Below are 18,200 nucleotides of genomic sequence, written 5' to 3'. Positions count from 1 at the left end.
GCTAAATATCAAAGAATGAGCTACAGTGCCAGGTTAATTCACAATTTTGGCAGGTCTCTTAAGTAGAATGTTTGATATTAATTAGGAAGAGCTGGTATCCTGGTTATTGGAATGAGGACTTGTGGGAGAATTTTGACATTTTGAAACTCTAAACTGCTAAGAAACCTTAAAACAAAAAACATACCAACTAATTCACATTTGCCTGAGATAGCCATGGATGAAGGTTAACCAACTTCCCTTTTAGCTTACCAATATTATGGCTTCACTGATTTAAAAACAAGAAAGGAAGAAGGGGGGGAGGAAGGAAGGGAAGAAAGAAAAGACAGAAAGAAAGGTCTGATTCTGAAGTGGTCTAGAGGTTGATATAAGAAAAGAGATTAGAAAATTGATGAAGGACTCCCCGAAGTATTTATCAACATTCATATCAGAATCTAGAAAATGGCCTCAGGAATGGGTTTTAATAGTGCTTGGCCTCAGAAGTTGGAATAAAATTTTGAGCTGGGTTGAATTTATTTATAGGTATACACATGAGGAATTACATATTCAATGTGCTAATTTGTGCAGCTTATTGCTTTTCCAATAGTTTTCTGGGTAGACAAATGCAATCTATTAAGTCCTAACTGATGACTAAATGACATTGAACGACCAGAAATGATCGCCTGATACACAGGAAGGACCTGGAAAAACTTGGGGATGCTGAATTTGCTTTCTATTACTGTTTCTCTCTTACTCTATCATTAGGCTCCGTGAGACAGGGCCAAATGCCTTTCCTTGAATCCGTGCCATGGGGAAAGCATCATATGGCCATTCCTTTTTTTTTTTTTTTTTTAAGTATTTTTTAAAATTTTATTTTATTTATTTATTTTTGGCTGTGTTGGGTCTTCGTTGCTGTGCGTGGGCTTACTCTAGTTGTGGTGAGCGGGGCCTACTCTTTGTTGTGGTGCACTGGCTCCTCATTGCAGTGGCTTCTCTTGTTGCGGAGCACAGGCTCTAGGCACACGGGCTTCAGTAGTTGTGGCTCGCGGGCTGTATAGCGCAGGCTCAGCAGTTGTGGTGCACAGGCTTAGTTGCTCCGTGGCATGTGGTACCTTCCAGGACCAGGGCTCGAACCCATGTCCCCTGCATTGGCAGGTGGATTCTTAACCACTGCACCACCAGGGAAGCCCTATGGCCATTCTTAAGATGCTGGGCTTACGGGGGTGGGGGCTGCTTCTGACCTCCTATAAATGAAGGAGCCCAGGAAAGCTGAGCTCCAGATAGCAGCAGCTTGCCAGGTTCAAGAAGTCAATTCAGGGGCCATCATTTTAAAGTTTACAAATAACAAATGCTGGAGAGGGTGTGGAGAGAAAGGAACCCTCTACACTGTTGGTGGGAATGTAAACTGGTGCAGCCATTAAGGAGAACAGTATGGAGGTTCCTCAAAAAACTAAAAAGAGTTACCATATGATCCAGCAACCCACTCCTGAGCACATATCCAGAAAAAAATTATAATTCAAAAGGATACATGCACCCCAATGTTCATAGCAGCACTATTCACAATAGCCAAGACATGGAAGCAACCTAAATGTCCATCAACAGAGGAAAGAAGGCATGGTACTATATACAATGCAATATTACTCAGCCATAAAAAAGAAATGAAATAATGCTATTTGCAGCAACATGGATGGACCTAGAGATTTCTCTGGTCCCATATGGCCTGATCTTCTCTATTTTTTTTTTTTTTTTTGGAAGGGGTCCACCTACAGGAAGGAGGCTGAGTCCATGCAGAAAGCTCAGCTGGGTCAGGACCCACTGCCCACCCCTGCCGGGCCCCAGCCTGTGCTCCATCAATGCTGGTTGAATGAACCATGATGGAGTGAATGAGTGAATGAATGAATGATGTCACAGAGGTCTCTGGGCACCTCCCCCACCCAGCTTCATCTTAAAGGGAGGGAAACCATACTAACTACTTCACAGGGCTCATGAATTAATAATGAGAGCTAGTGAGTGTTGAGTTAATAACAAGAACCACCCAAGACATGCAAGCAACCTAAATGTCCATCGACAGAGGAATGGATAAAGAAGCTGTGGTACATATACACAATGGAATATTACTCAGCCATAAAAAAGAATGAAATAATGCCATTTGCAGCAACATGGATAGACCTGGAGATGATCATACTAAGTGAAGTAAGTCAGACAGAGAAAGATAAATATCATACGATATCGCTTTTATGTGGAATCTTAAGAAATGGTGCAAATAAACTTATTTGCAAAACAGAAATAGAGTCACAGATGTAGAAAACAAACTTACGGTTACCAAAGGGGAAAAGGGAGGGGAGGGATAAATTAGGAGTTGGGGATTAACATACACACTATACTGTATACAAAATAGATAACTAATAAAGACCTACTGTCTAGCACAGGGAACTCAATATTCTGTAATAACATATGGGAAAAGAATCTAAAAAAGAATGAAAATATGTACATGTATAACTGATTCACTCTGCTGTACACCTGAAACTAACACAACATTGTAAATCAACTCTACTCCAATAAAAAATTCTTTTATAAAAAGGTAAAATAAAATAACAAGAACCACTTAGAATCATGTCAGTCCCATAATACATGCGACATCAGTGCATGTCTTACCTGGATCACTTCCAAGCAGCTGGAGGTTCCTGACTGGTTCCTACTCCTCTGCCTCTCCCTCTGCCTCATTCAATCTCCCTTCCTTCCACAGAGGCCAACAGAATGATTTCTGTAGATCCCCAAATCCCCAGAGGCTCCTCACTGCCTACAAGATACACCCAGGGACTTCCCTGGCAGTCCAGTGGTTAAGACTCTGCGCTTCCACTGCAGGGGGTGAGGGTTCCATCCCTGGTTGGGGAACTAAGATCCCACATGCTGCGTGGCCAAATAAATAAAAATAAAAACCCTTGTTTAAAATTTAAAAAAAAAATACACCCAACCTCCTTGGCGTGGAACTCAGCAGCAAGAGGGGCCTGTGAAACATAAGCTGGAACCTTCTCTGCCCTACAGTAGCCACCCAACTCAGAGTGAAAGCCAACATTTTAGCATGGTTGACAATACCCTACATCATACACCCCCATCACCACCATTGTCCGCTCCCCCCAGCAAGCCCTGTCCCGTGGGACTCCTGCTCCACCATCTTCCCCATCAGTCTCTGCAGGCTTCATTGGCAACTTGACCCCTTCCTCACCCTCACATCCAATTGATCAATCCCTGAGTCCACCTCCTCTGTCCCTTCTCTGCTTCTACCCCCTGTGGTCCACTCCACACCTGACCCCCCACCCCGATCCTGTCCCCTAACCCCAATCCCCAGTCTACCCCCCCCCCCCAGCTTCATCCTCCACAAGACTTTCGCTGGTTAAGACTCTTCCAAGGCACCCCATGCAGGGCAGAAGCCAGCTTCCTTTCTGGGTCTCTAACCCTCCACCACCACAGTCCCTGCAGTCGCCCATTATCAGGTCAGCCCAGGAGGCAGGTTTAACACACCCAGGACTACAGAACACTGAATCCCAGGGAGAAAATTCCCCCTCTTCAGCACCCTTCTAAATTTCTTTTTTTAAAAGTTGAGTGAGTAGGGACTTCCCTGGTGGTCCAGTGGTTAAGACTTTGCCTTCCAATGCAGGGGTTGTGGGTTTGATCCCTGGTCGGGGAGCTAAGATCCCACATGGCTTGGGGCGAAAAAATCCAAACATAAAACAGAGCAATATTGTAATAAATTCAATAGAGACTTTAAAAGTGGGCCACGTCAAAAAATCTTTTTAAAAAATGAGTAGGGAATTCCCTGCCAGCTCAGTAGTTAAGACGCTGCACTTGCACTTCAGGGGGCACGGGTTCAATCTTTGGTCAGTGAACTAACATCCCACATGCCATACGGCCAAAAAAAAAAAAAAAAAGTAAAATACACATAACAAGAAATTTTACCATCTTAACCATTTTAAAGTGTACACGGGTTCGAGCCCTGGGCCAGGAAAATCCCACATGCTGCGGAGCAACTAAGGCTGTGCACCACAACTACTGAGCCCGTGTGCCACAACTACTGAAGCCCGCGCACCTACAGCCCGTGCTCTGCAACAAGAAAAGCCACCGCAATGAGAAGCCCGTGCACGGCAACAAAGACCCAACGCAGCCAAAATTAAATAAATAAATACATAAATTTATTTTAAATAAAATAAAATAAAATAAAACGAGGGTGGTTATGATAACAGCAAGTTCCTCCTAGAGTCGTTGTGAGCTTTCATACAGAGTGAGTACCTAATGAATGAAGGAACAAAAAGGTTTTTTCCTCTTCCTGGCTCGTCCTTGCCCTTCTGTGTGGGCTTCTAGACATCCTGCCCATACTCCAAAGCTGAGCTGACACATCACCCCCACCCCCGGAGACCCCGTGAATATTTGCCACCCATAAAGTGCTCGAATGGAAATGACTTTTTTCAAACCATTTGTCAGCCGGAACTTTGTGCCAGGCCTGTGCTGAGCATTGAGAATCTGAAGATCAGTTGAGCAAGGTCACAGTCTCCTGGAGGAGAAAGACGACTGAGCAGAGAGGATTAAACAGAGCGGCCAGTATTGCTTTGAAGGTAAAAAGTAAGTAACGCATATACACTGCTTAATAGATATTACCTGCTATTATTATTGTTTATTTACCTTTACAATGCAATGACCACCGCCTCTCCTGGAGGCTACATCAAAATTTTAAACTTTTTTTTTTTGGCTGTGTTGGGTCTTTGTTGCCGCGCACAGGCTTTCTCTAGTTGTGGCGAGCGGGGGCTCCTCTTCGTTGCGGTGCACGGGCTCCTCATTGTCGTGGCTTCTCTTGTTGCGGAGTACGGGCTCTAGGCATGTGGGCTCAGTAGTTGTGGCTCGCGGGCTGTAGAGCGCAGGCTCAGTAGTTGTGGTGCACAGGCTTAGCTGCTCCACAGCATGTGGGATCTTCCCGGACCAAGGCTCAAACCCGTGTCCTCTGCATTGGCAGGCGGATGCTTAACCACTGTGCCACCAAGGAAGCCCCCAAATTTTAAACTTTTGACAAAGCCATAGATGGGGGGGAAAGAGTCTCCCTTTAGAGTCTTATTTCATTTCCTAGGGAGACGGAGGAAATGTGCATGTCTGTTGGCCAGATTTATCTTCCCTTCTGTGAATTGCCCATTTGTACCCTCCCTGCATTATTCTATTTGTTTCTTTTTCTATCTTTTACTTATCGACTTACAGGAATTCTTTATTCTGGATATTGACCCTTTGCCTGTTACTCTGTCTGTGGCAGATATTTTCTCCTGGCCTGTCCCTTTTCTCTTCACTTTGCTTACACAGTGCCTGAAGTCTTGGATTTTGATAAAGTCCAAGAAATCAATTTTTAAATGCTTTTCCTCACCTTACTCTCATAAACACACTTTCCTGTAAGATCTCACACTTTACAGTCTTGTTTTAGATGTTTAGTTGCTTGAACCTTCTGAAATTTTTTTGAATGACGTGAGGTAAGGATTTAACTTTGTTTTCCCAATGGAGAGACAACTGAATAATCCTGGTTACTCAGATAAACAGCCCAAATAACTAATTTATCCAACAGATAGGATGAGCAAATGCATCATATGTAAATTATCTTATTAATTCCAGCAGCTCCAAGTGGTAGGTATTATTAGCCTCGTGTTTTTTTTTTTTTTTTCCAGAGAAGGGAACTAGGCGTAAAGGAATTACATGATTTGTCGAGAGGATACATGACAAGACTATGAAAGAACTGAGGTTGGTTATCTTACGAGTATCCATCTATATCACATAATTGGTTTTCTTACAAGTATCCATCTATGTCACATAATTGGGAGGGGAAACTTCCCTTGTTTAGCGTTTAGGAGGTGGGTTTCCAGACATTCCAAGGATAGGTCAGTGTGAAGAGGGGAGAGACAGATTTTAGGGTGAGACTCTTAATTCACCCCTCACTACTTCCTTGTTTGTTTGTTTGTTTGCCGCACCGAGTGGCTTACAGCATTTTAGTTCCCAGACCAGGGATCAAACCCGTGGCAGTGAGAGAGCCAAGTCCTAACCATTGGACCACCATGGAGTTCCCGACCCCTCACTACTTCCTATAATAACCAGTCATTTAGAGCAGGAGACCAGGTTGGGGAGCCTTCAGGGGGTTGAGAGCTCGGCCTCCTGACCCAGATCTACCACAAACCAGCCGTGCAACTTTAGGAAGTGAATTAACTCGGTCTCCATTTCCTTATCTGTAAAATGGGGACAATGACCTTCCTACCTCACAGGCTATGGTGAACATCAAGTGAATAATACCCATGCTTCACATATACTGACTGCTCAAGAAATGTCATTACGTTATCACTATTACTGAGCACCAGGTTCTCAACATGTGGAAAATTCCACAAGTAGTCCTGGTAGTTCAGATAATTAAAGGTTGTTCTTAAAATAGACTCAAGTTTGAGGAGGTCCCTCAAGGCCCTGGGGAGCTGGGGAAGGCTGCTGAATGACTTCTTGGGTGAAGATTTCTTCCCGAAAGAGAAGAAGGCAGTGAGGAGACAACGCCAGGGCATGGAGAAGTAGACTCTGATTATCGTGAGGCTGTCGTAAAGGGTAAAGATGTATTATTTCCATGAGCCTTGTCCCTTTGCTGATTGTGCTTTGTATCCTTTCACTGGAATAAACCACAGCCATGATGAGTTCAGTGAGTTCTCCTAGTGAATCACCAAACTTGGGGGTCATCTTGGGGACTGGCAACACAGCTCTCAAACCTTGGGCCAGCACAGATGACCACCGTTCTACCAGAGGTTGAGTGCTGTTGAAATCTCTTTGGGGCTCCATGAGTAGCTGACAATTCATTCATTCATTCATTCATTCATCAAGGACTTATGAAACAGCTGCTACGTGGCAGATGCTGTCTTGGATGACTAGGACAATCAAGATATATGACTTGATGAAGTTTACCTGCTAATGATGCAAACAGACAACGGACAAATAAACCCCAAAATATAAAATAAAATATAGTCTGTGCTAGTTCTATGAGGTACATGACGTAGAACTATGTGCTAGTAATGGTGAGGCCACTTTAGATGGGAGGTGGTCTTTTTGAAGAGGTGGCATTTTGAGCTAAATCCTGAAAGGTGGAAAGGAGCCAGTTATGCAAGAATCTGTGGCAGGGAGAACAGCATGTGCAAAGGTCCAGGGGGACAACAAGGAGGCCAGTGTGGCCAGAGTGGTCAGGCAAAGGAAACAGTGATGGGGGAAAGCATCAGAGAGGCATCCAGGGTCTTCAAAGCCACAGTAACATCATTTTTTTTTTTTTTTTGGCCATGCCGCATGGCATGTGGGATCTTAGTTCCCCAACCAGGGATTGAACCCATTGCCCCTGCAGTGGAAGCGTGGAATCTTAACCACTGGACCACAAGGGAAGTCCCCCACAGTAACATCTTTGAATGTTATTGTAGGTGTGTTGGGAAGCGATGGAAGGGTAGAAGAAAAGTGTGATATAATCTGATTTAGATTTTCAAGGCATCGCTGAGACTATTATGTAAGGAATGATACAGAAGGGGCTATAGGTACAGAGGATCAGTTAGGAGGTTGTTGTACACCAGGTGAAAAACAATGGCATTTGGTGGTGGCAGTGCGTGTGGAAAGCAGTGGACAGATTCAGGGAATACTTTGGAGGTGGAGCCGAGAACCCTCACGGATGGTCGGAATGGGAAGAGTGAGAGGAAGGGAGGAATCGAGGACGACTTTTGGGCTATGAACCTGACCAGCTGAGTGTCCTGCAGTGCGTTAAGTAGGGTCACGTTTTTGTGTGTGTGGAGAAAATCCAAAATTCCCTTTGGGGCACGTTAAGTGTTCGACGCCCGAGTTTCTGAGGTCAGCACCAGGAGAGCCTGGATTACTCAGGTATCAGGATTCGAAGACTCTGGGGGTGAGGTTGGGAGTGGGCTCAGAGATCTGCTCAAAGAGCACATGCATCTAGCAGAGGCAGTGGCCAAAGTAGGCTCCCGGTACTGTCCGCGGTTCTGAAACCCTTCAGGCGGAGCTGTCCGTGGTGCTGAACCGGTCGCTCCTGAGCTGTCCGTGGTACTAAACCTCTAGGAACAAGAGCTGGAGACTCTCTCTCCCTCCCTCCCTCCCTGCTTCCCTCCGTCTCTCTCTGTCACTGTTTCAAAGTACCCACCCTCCTGGGAAAGGCCCCGCTGTTGTCTGGGAACAAAGCTCTCTGGAATGAAAGCAAATGAGGGGAAAATAATCTGCAGTCATTTTTAAGAGGCAGCTTTGGCTCTTAGGACTGCAGGACCTGGCTACATCTTACTGGAATTATTAACACCAAGTTTCCAAAACATCTCTGAATATAGGAAAACAAGGGAAAGACGTGCCAGAACTCAGGCTGTTGGTTACGTTGGATAGGGGGAGGCAGGGAAATGAGATGGGGAGTGATGAGCCCTTCGTTTCTATGTTGTGATGTGGAGGCTACAAGAAGGTTATTATTGTAGATTTATATAAATACATCACGGCTATATTTCATGCCAACATGAATTGCAAACATTTGAAATCATGAGCTTTGGGTGGCACTTTTTGAAATGACAAGAAGCCTTGTGATTTAAAAATGCCTCGGGACTTCCCTGATGGTGCAGTGGTTAAGACTCCATGCCCCCAATGCAGGGGGTCCCGGGCTCGATCCCTGGGGAAACTAGATCTCACATGCATGCCGCAACTAAGAGTTCGCAAACTGCACTAAGGAGCCTGCCTGCCGCAACTAAGACCCAGTGCAACCAGATAATACATAAATAAATATATATATATACATATATATAACATATATTTTTAAAATTTAGAAAAAAACTTAAAAAAAATTCCTCAAAAATCCATACTTGCGAATATGATCAATTGTGTAAACTGTGTTTGTTATTTTCGTATGACCTTAGCTGGTGAATAAACATGCCAGCCATCTTTTGTTAGGATTAGTCTTGAATTATGTAGGTTTTGAATTGTGCAAGATCTTAAAAAATGAGTCCCTGCATGGAAGCAACCTAAGTGTCCATCAACAGATGAATGGATAAGGAAGATGTGGCACATATATACAATGGAATATTACTCAGCCATAAAAAGAAATGAAACTGAGTTATTTGTAATGAGGTGGATAGACCTGGAATCTGTCATACAGAGTGAAGTAAGTCAGAAGGATAAAAACAAATACCGTATGCTAACACATATATATGGAATCTAAAAAAAAAAAAATGTCATGAAGAGATTAGTGGTAGGATGGGAATATAACACAGACCTACTAGAGCATGGACTTGAGGATATGGGGAGGGGGAAGGGTAAGCTGTGACGATGTGAGAGAGTGGCAGGGACATATACACACTACCAAATGTAAAATAGATAGCTAGTGGGAAGCTATAGCATAGCACAGGGAGTTCACCTCTGTACTTAGTGACCACCTAGAGGGGTGGGATAGGGAGGGTGGGAGGGAGGGTGACAAAAGAGGGAAGAGTTATGGGAACATATGTATATGTATAATTGATTCACTTTGTTGTAAAAGAGAAACTAACACACTATTGTAAAACAGTTATACTCAAATAAAGATGTTAAAAAAAAAAAAAAAAGAGTCCCTGGAGTAAAATCCAACCATTCTGAGATAGATGAATGAATGAATGAATGAACACGTTTGTCATTCCCAAAGATCTAGCCACCAGGGAAGCCACAACTTTTCCCACAACTATGAAGAGACAGACATTCACAAAGCACCCACTGTGTGATGGATTTTGCACGGGACACCCAGGATGCCTGAGGCATTTCCCCTTTTCCTAAGTGGATGATTTCCACACCTCTTCAAGGGGGAGGAAGATTTGCGGCTTTGATCTGAGCTTGTTGATCAGGTAGAGACACTGAAATCTGGCTCTTACATACTCTTCTGTCCTCTCATGGCATTGTCAGTCCAGTGGGTTTTGATATTCCAAATTCTCTAAAGAAGCTGTAGCTCATTACATTATATCTTTTTCTTGCCTACTGTCTGTCTCAACTTCTAGAATTTAGGCTCCATGATGGTAGGGACTATCTGTTTCTATTTCATCCCCAAGCCACCAGCATCTAGAACACTTCTTCTAGATGGTCTATGAATTTTTCAAAGGGTTAAATGAATGAAAGGTGATGTTTGTAAACACAAGATATCCCAATATCTTAAAGTTGGTAACTCACTAAATTAAAAAGAAAATGAGTGAACTGAACTAAGCACATCAGTTGGCTGGATGCAGCCCAAGATTTGCCCGGTTAAGTCCTCCAAGGCCAAGGAATCCCTACTGAGCAAGACTCTGCCATGGGACGTCATGGCCAGGCGAAGTGATGTTCCCTCCTCCAGCCCGTCAGTGGTGGCCCAGAAGGCAGGGTTTTGTGTCACCAAGCATGGAATCTGGTCAGCAAGGATCACCCCACAAGGATAAGAACTTACTTTACCCCTTTTAACAATTTCAGGGAAAATTAATCACATTGTGTGTTTGCATCTATTTACCGTGGCCCTTTCCCCAACTAGCAGACACTTAGGCTATTTCCAAACAGTAATCATTTGGAAGCCTCAGACCCCTTGAGAGAGACCCAAATTCAACTTGTAAACCACACAGCCATGATTTAACCCAGGGCAATCTGTTGCCAAAGACCTTCGTGTTTCACGACTACTAAAGATTCTTCAGTTTACTCTGCAGGCAAAAAGTATAATGATTGATGTGAGAAAAACTCACCTACTTGCCAAAAACCTTAAAGCATCCAGTCACTTGGGGTGTCTAGGGTGAAATATAAAATGACAAGAGAGTTGCCACGTCTGCTTAGAGAAATACGTGCCCACAGAGCTTTTCTGTGGTCTGACTGATGGGGTTCACATTCTAAAGACAGAATCTTTATAAATCAAGTAACATTGATTGATAGCTTATCGTGTCCTCAACAAGATGTTATCCATAGGGTGATGTTATTATCCTCATTTTACAGAACAAAATAGATCTTTGTGGACTGATATGGAAAGGTCTCAAGGACACATCACTGTATGGGAAAAAAGCACGTTGCAAAGCCACAGATGGAGTCTGACCTCCCTTGTATGAAAAAACCAACAACACGTAAAACAATGTCAGATATTTTCTATGGATGCATAGATGTGTATGTAAAGGCTTGCCAAATTTAAAACACAAAACGTATTTAAAAGAAAAAGCTCACAAGACATTACCGAGTTTATCAAGGTTGCACTTGTTTGTTCATGATGAAAACCCACTAATTTATTTTTTTGTTTTTGCCGCACTGTACATCTTGCGGAATCTTAGTTTCCTAACCAGGAATTGGATCCGGGCCCCCGGGAGTGAAAGCGCCGAGTCCTTTCACTGAAGGACTCGAGTCGCTGAACTGCCAGTGAATTTCCCCCCAGAAAACACTAATTTTGTTAAACGATTATCACAGTCAGAAAGTTCATGACAGACCCTCAAATGTCAGCGTGGCAAAACTCAGGGATAAAGTTGATTTTGCTTAAACTCCAGGTTTACAGGAAGTTTCTTGTTTTGGGGGGATCAGGACTAAATAGGATGACCCTGTTATATTTGGTTAACCTCAGGGTGTAAACTAATTTTTCTTCCTGGACTATGGCACGCCGTGAATGTGAAAGTTTTGTTTCCACGTGTAATGCTTACCAAATAAGAAGTTAAAAATCCTAAAATCCAAACATTGACCGTTGTATTTCAATGTCAGAGATGTTAGCAATAAAAAAGGTAAAAGTGCACATTAACATCAATGAAATATGACATATCGATTTAATCATGACAACTTAGTCAATAGCGACAGTGTGTATATCATAGTAAGAGGCTGATATGCATTTGGCATTGTTATTATGGGATGGGTAATATTAGCCAAGATAAGGAAAGTCAGGCCAGTATCAATGCATTCGCAGATATGCACACACAAACTCCATTTCCTTCTGTAGGCACAGAGATGTATGTAAATGAAAAGTAAAAGCACACTTCCAGTGCACCCCAAATCCACAGCAGTCACTCACCTCTAGAGCAGAGACTGGGGTTGTTGAAGTGAGATCAGCAGGAAATCTTGATCTTTGACAGAGAAAATGTGCGCACTTGTTGACTGTCAAGAAAGAAAAATAAAATAATAAGTTTAAAACAGAGATTTGGAGAAGGTAAGTCCCTCTCTGAGAGGTGAACAATGAATGGTCTTGCTCACCCCTAATTCCCACTGTCTAGCACACAGCAGCCACCCTTCTGATCCCTATTAAACCAGATCACCTGGCTCATACAGCCAGTAAGTAGCAGAGTTGTGATTCAGACCTGAAACTCACAGGCTCTAAAACCTACTCCGCCCCACAGACAGCCTACTTCAGAAGGCTTTTCAACACCACAAGAGACAGCCCTCCCCTTCCCAGCCTCACCCCAAAACAGGGTTTGTAAATTCCCCAGGGAGAGGGCTGGGGGATGGCGGTCAGTTCTCCACAAGAGTCCTCTCCTCCCAGAGCGGATCCTGGATACATCCTTGAGCAGCCAACCTGTTTTTCTTTCCATCCCTGGGAGACGGTTGATTGCCATGGAAACCCACATCCTCCTCCCAAAGATCCAGACCACCAGCGATGGGAAAGACAGTCCTACCTTTTGATTCCCTGGTTTGTTGAGCCTGATAGGATAAGATGAGGGCTGTGTGTGTGCATGTGTGTGTACAGCATCTCTTGAAGGTTTCTAAAGAAACTGATAATTGTGGTCACCAGAAGAAGAGAATCCGGTGTTGGAAGGTGAGGAGAACGTTGTTTTTTGTCTTATATTCTCTGTCCCTTTTGAATGTTGTATCAAATAAGCTCTTAAATAAATAATAAAGGCATAAGGTGGAAAAATATGTATGTTTTTAAAACATTAGGATAAAATGAATAAAGTATTGGGATACAATGTTGACATGAGATATACAGTGATTTAAAACTTCTTTCTGGGACTTCCCTGGTGGCACAGTGGTTAAGAATCCGCCTGCCAATGCAGGGGACACGGGTTCTAGCCCTGGTCTGGGAAGATCCCACATGTCGCGGAGCAACTAAGCCCGTGCGCCACAACTACCGAACCTGCACTCTAGAGCCCATGAACCACAACTACTGAGCCCGTGAGCCACAACTACTGAGCCTGCGTGCCACAACTACTGAAGCCTGTGTGCCTAGAGCCCATGCTTCACAAGAGAAGCCACTGCAATGAGAAGCCCACGCACCACAACGAAGAGTAGCCCCTGCTCGCCGCAACTAGAGAAAAGCCGATGCACAGCAACGAGACCCAATGCAGCCAAAAATAAATGAATAAATAAAATATTAAATTACTGGGTTTCCCTGTTGGCGCAGTGGTTGAGAATCCGCCTGCCAATGCAGGGGACACGGGTTCGTGACCCGGTCCGGGAAGATCCCACATGCCGTGGAGCAGCTAGGCCCGTGAGCCATGGCTGCTGAGCCTGCGCATCTGGAGCCTGTGCTCTGCAACGGGAGAGGCCACAATAGTGAGAGGTCCACGTATCACACACACAAAAAAAATTAAATTACTTAAAAAAAAACTTCTTTCTGAAATCAAAGTCATGTACCCACATACTTAAAAAAAATAAAATAGTTCTGAATGGCAGGTACATGAGAGGTAATGGGGGAGGGATGGAGTGGGGGTTTGAGGTCCGCAGATGCAAACTATTATATAGAGAATGGATAGACAACAAGGTCCTCCTGTAGAGCACAGGGAACTATATTCAATATCCTGTGATAAAGCAAAATGGAAAAGATAATAAAAAGAATGCATACATATGTACATCTGAATCACTTTGCTGTACAGCAGAAACTAACGAAACACTGTGAATCAACTATATGTCTATAAAAAAATACATGGGAGATAAGTTGACTTATTCTCTATACTGTCCCATAGGCTTGTAGGATTTCATCATTACTTTTTTTTTTTTTTTTTTTTTTTTTTTTTTTTTTTTTTTTGCGGTATGCGGGCCTCTCACTGTTGTGGCCTCTCCCGCTGCGGAGCACAGGCTCCGGACGCACAGGCCCAGCGGCCATGGCCCATGGGCTCAGTCGCTCCGCAGCATGTGGGATCCTCCCGGACCAGGGCACGAACCCGTGTCTCCTGCATCGGCAGGCGGACTCCCAACCACTGCGCCACCAGGGAAGCCCTCATCATTACTTTTTGAAGGGCAACAGGAGGGTTCCAGTTTCAGGTGAGGTACAGTAAGTAACAGTCTGCCCTGTCTCTCACTAAGGCGTTTCAATAAATTAGCAACCTGTAAAGAAGTGGGAGTCAGTCTGAGAATTTTAATCACCAGCAGCTGGCACCCTTTGGGTGATATGTAGGACAGGATAAGGCAACAGGGTCAGAGGCCTTCAGTCAGCAGCTATTTACCAACTTTCAGAGAAGCATCTCAATATATTAACAACCTGTACAGAAGTAGTAGCGTTTCTTCTATCGATACTTCTCTCTCTGTCTCTGTCTCTCTCTCGATATATATAAGGCTGTATAGTTATATATTTATATAGACATAAGTACATATACTTTATATATAGTTACATAGTTACGTATGTACAGTATATATATAGTGTATATATATACTTTTTAAAAACATAAATGAGAATACACAAGATACACTGTGGTCAATTGTTCATTTGTTTTTTCATTTAATACTGTAACCAGAGTTCCTTCCACATCAGTCTGTTCAAGTCTTCCTCACCATTTCTTACCCAGACGAATCCTAAGCTACTTAGCCAACTTTCTAAGGACAGATTCTCGGCTGCTGCCCATTTTTCCTGTCTTCTGAGCAAGGTTCCAGTGAACCTCGGGGTGAGAGGAGGCTATCCTTCCTCCAGATATGCGTACAGCGGTCTTTGTTAACTGGGGCTCTGCTCAGGTATCCCCTCCTTGGAGACGCCTCCCCGACTGCCCAAGCTGAAGTAGCCTTCCCCTTCACCCTCCATCTAATTACCTCTGATCATGCTCAGAAATTAGCGCTCGTGGCTCCATATGACAAAGGGCTTTGGTTTGCTCACTGCTGGATCCCCAGCCCCTAGAACAGTGCCTGGCACAGAGGAGCTGCTCAGATATTCGCTGAATGAATGACTCTCCATTCACCCTGAAGCCTCTTGTCTCTTGAGATTCCTGATTATCAGAAGATGCAGAAATTCTACATATTCGCATACTTAAAACCACCTCTCCTCCACCACTAAGGGGGAAAGAAAGGAAAAAAACCTCAGGCTCCTTGACCTAATTCTCTCCTTCCCACACACGTCCACTCACACCAACCTCCCTGTGATACATTGAATTCAGCAGTGAAAAATGGCAACTTCACACCTGCCTCTCTTGAAAGCAGGTGGTCACTTATAAATAAACACCCACATTCCCTGTAGGCAGCTCTTTAAAGAAACCTGGGCAAAAGGAAAATTCCCTCTGTGAATTTTCATGCATTGGAGAATATTGTTTGGGTAAATGAGTATCTATGATGAAGGAAATGGAAAATCTATGGAGCCTCCTAGGGTGATGAAGCTGGTGGAGGTCAGTGGGTGGGGAGATGGATGGATTTAATTCCCTCCTAATATTTCTCCCTGGTCGTGGGAGACCAATAAACCCCAGGGAAATTTGTTCTGATAACAGGATGGAGCATGGTTGCACTTGAACCTCACATCAACCTTAGGAAGTGATAATAAAATTATTATAATGATAATTATGACACATAATAGAACGCTTTTGTGCCAAGAACTGTTCTAATTGCTTCACTGTGTTACTTCATTTGCTCTTCATTACAACACTATAAGGTAGATACTATCCTTATCCCCATTGTACAGATGAGGCAACTGAGGTGCAGAGAAATGAAGTCACTTTCCCAACGTTCCTTAACAGGGGAACAAAGCCAGAATCTGAATGCAGCAGTCCACCCCGGAAGCTATAACCTGATGCTGTCATTTGCACCTCGTTGGTCAGAACCTAGTTACCTGGCCACATCCAGCTACAAGCGAGACAGGGAAATGCAGCTAAAACTTAGGGGTTCTGGCACAATAGAAGCAGAGACAAGTTCTGTGGGACAGTGAGCAGTCTCTACCCGCTCACCCCCAACCCTGGCTTTCTTCCATGCAGTTAAGATCCAAAAGCTCAGGAACGCACAGCCCAGCCACCCCACATAATAGACCAGGCAGTAATTAAGACAGACATTCTTATACATTGGCAGGGGGGAGTGCCAGTAGGGAAATCATTCTGGGAAGGTGTATTGGTATCGCTAACTGATGCTATCTCCAGGTAGATAATGTCTCCAACTCCCAGCTGGTGTCAGAGAACTGCTTGGTGGTTTTGGGAAAAACACACACACATTGGAACTGGTGTCAAAATCAGAAGGTCTAACCTCCAAAATCCTACAGCATCACTTCTGCCATGTCGTATTGGTCAAAGCAACCCACAAAGACAGCACACGTTCAGGGAATGGGAAAACAGGGTCCAGCTCCTAAGAGCAGAAGCTGCAAAAAATCATGGCCATTTTTAATATCGAAACTGAGAATATATTTATTTATTTATATATTTGTATGTTTGTGTTTTGGCTGCACCACCTGGCTTGTGGGATCTTAGTTCCTGGTCTTAGTTCCCTGACCAGGGATCGAACCCAGGACCCTGGCAGTGGAAGCGCAGAATCCTAACCACTGGACTGCCAGGGGATTCCCAGAGAAAAATTTTAATGGAAAAAGGAAATGGGGTGGAAAGAGGAGCAATTTTTTAAAAAAAGCTTATGGGAAGAGGGAGCATTAGGGCCCCAGTCCTAGGGCCACACACATGCCCTGGGACTGTGGTCGCAGCTTCTGCTCTGCCTGCTCCATCGCTGCAAGCTTCAGGATCTTCCAGCGCAGATCCAAATAGAGACAAAACGCAACGACGTGCTACTCTCCTCTTGCTGACCCCGTCCTGTGGCCTTTCCCAAATATATTATACCTAAGCCTCTCCTCCTGCAGTTAAATGACATGACATGTGTGTCAAGAGTCTCGGGGGGGCGGAGGGCAGAGTACACACTCAAATGATAATAGTAGTAAGACTTGTTATACCCAGCGAGAGGCAACGTCTCATGACTATGAGAAGATTCAAATGGTTAATCCACGTCAAGTCCTTAGGACAATCCCTGGCACTTAAAAAGACCCCCAAAGTGCTGTTGCTATTGTGGTTGCTGTGGGTATTTTAAGAGGCCCCATCAAACCGTTATAAAACACAAGAGAAGCTTAGTATATGTCACGAAAACAGCTAAGGCTTTAGAACTACAACGTCTAACGCAGTAGCCAGTAGCCATAGCAACTACGAAAACTTTAATTTATCAAATTAAGTACAACTAAGAATTCAGTTCCACGGCCACACTAGCCACATGCCAAGTGCTCAAGAGCCACTCGTGGTCAGTGGCCACCATACTGAACATCGCGGACACAGAACTTCTGCCTCTGTGCCTAAAGTTGGGTCGGACAGCACTGTTTTGCGGGCCCGAGTTCCTTTTGAAATAACTTTATGCCAATTAACTCACGTCATCCACACAACAACCCCATCTATAGTGCAGGTTTCGTGACTGCAACCTCTTTACAGACGAGGAAACCGAGGCTCAGAATATTAGGACACGGGTCCAAAGACACAGCTGGGATTTGAACCGGGCAGACCTGTCTCCCAACCAGTCCTAATCAATTCTTGTTGTTTTTTTAGTATTGTTGAAGCAATTCCTTTCTTCCCTTCTTCATTCCTGCATCTTGCTCTCCTTCCCAACCCCCTCCCTTCCTTCTTCTCTTCCCTCGCCTTCCTTTCCCCCCTCCCCTCCCTCTTCTCTCAAGCCCCTCCCCTCCTGCCCCTCTTTTGGTCTTCCCCCCGCCCCATTTCTCCCTCCTGTTCCCCCTCCCCTTCTCCCAGCAGGAGTACCACTCTCCTGCCCGCCCCTCTCCATCTCCCCCGCCACGCTCCACCCTTCCCCTAACTCCTCCTCCCTCCTTCCTTTCCCCCTCCCCTCCCACTCTCTCGAAGTCCTCTCTATCTCCCTCCTCCCCACTAATACCTGTTCTCCTTCCACCTCTCAGTCCCCGCCCACCCCGGTCGGCGCGCGGAGGAGTCTGGGAGCGCGGGGTGGGTGTGGCCTCGCGTGGCGCGGGGGCGGGGCGGCGCGGGGGCGGGGCGGGAGCAGCAGAGTCGCGCAGGCGCAGACCGCGCTCTAGCTGACCATAGCGCGGT

The 18,200-nt window shown here is 44.7% G+C and overlaps 1 protein-coding gene across 10 annotated transcripts in view; it reads right to left on the bottom strand.

Moving 5' to 3' along the window:
• Window positions 1-18,200, bottom strand: part of LOC131744802 (endothelial zinc finger protein induced by tumor necrosis factor alpha-like) — a 181,363-nt gene that overhangs the window by 133,709 nt on the left and 29,454 nt on the right. For 3 of the 10 annotated variants that reach the window (XM_067020049.1, XM_067020044.1, XM_067020048.1), the window contains exon 4: window positions 12,011-12,093. The gene's annotated coding sequence lies outside the window, so the exon portion shown is untranslated. Of the gene's footprint in view, window positions 1-4,718; window positions 5,089-5,668; window positions 6,647-11,747; window positions 12,094-18,200 lie in introns of those variants that run through there. The other 7 variants (XM_067020051.1, XM_067020050.1, XM_067020043.1 and 4 more) reach the window with 4 other exon arrangements.

The sequence above is a fragment of the Kogia breviceps genome, chromosome 18 (assembly GCF_026419965.1).
Source record: "Kogia breviceps isolate mKogBre1 chromosome 18, mKogBre1 haplotype 1, whole genome shotgun sequence".
Lineage (NCBI taxonomy): Eukaryota > Metazoa > Chordata > Mammalia > Artiodactyla > Physeteridae > Kogia > Kogia breviceps.
Note: the sequence above shows the minus strand (reverse complement) of the source record. Positions and strands in the feature narration are given on the sequence as shown.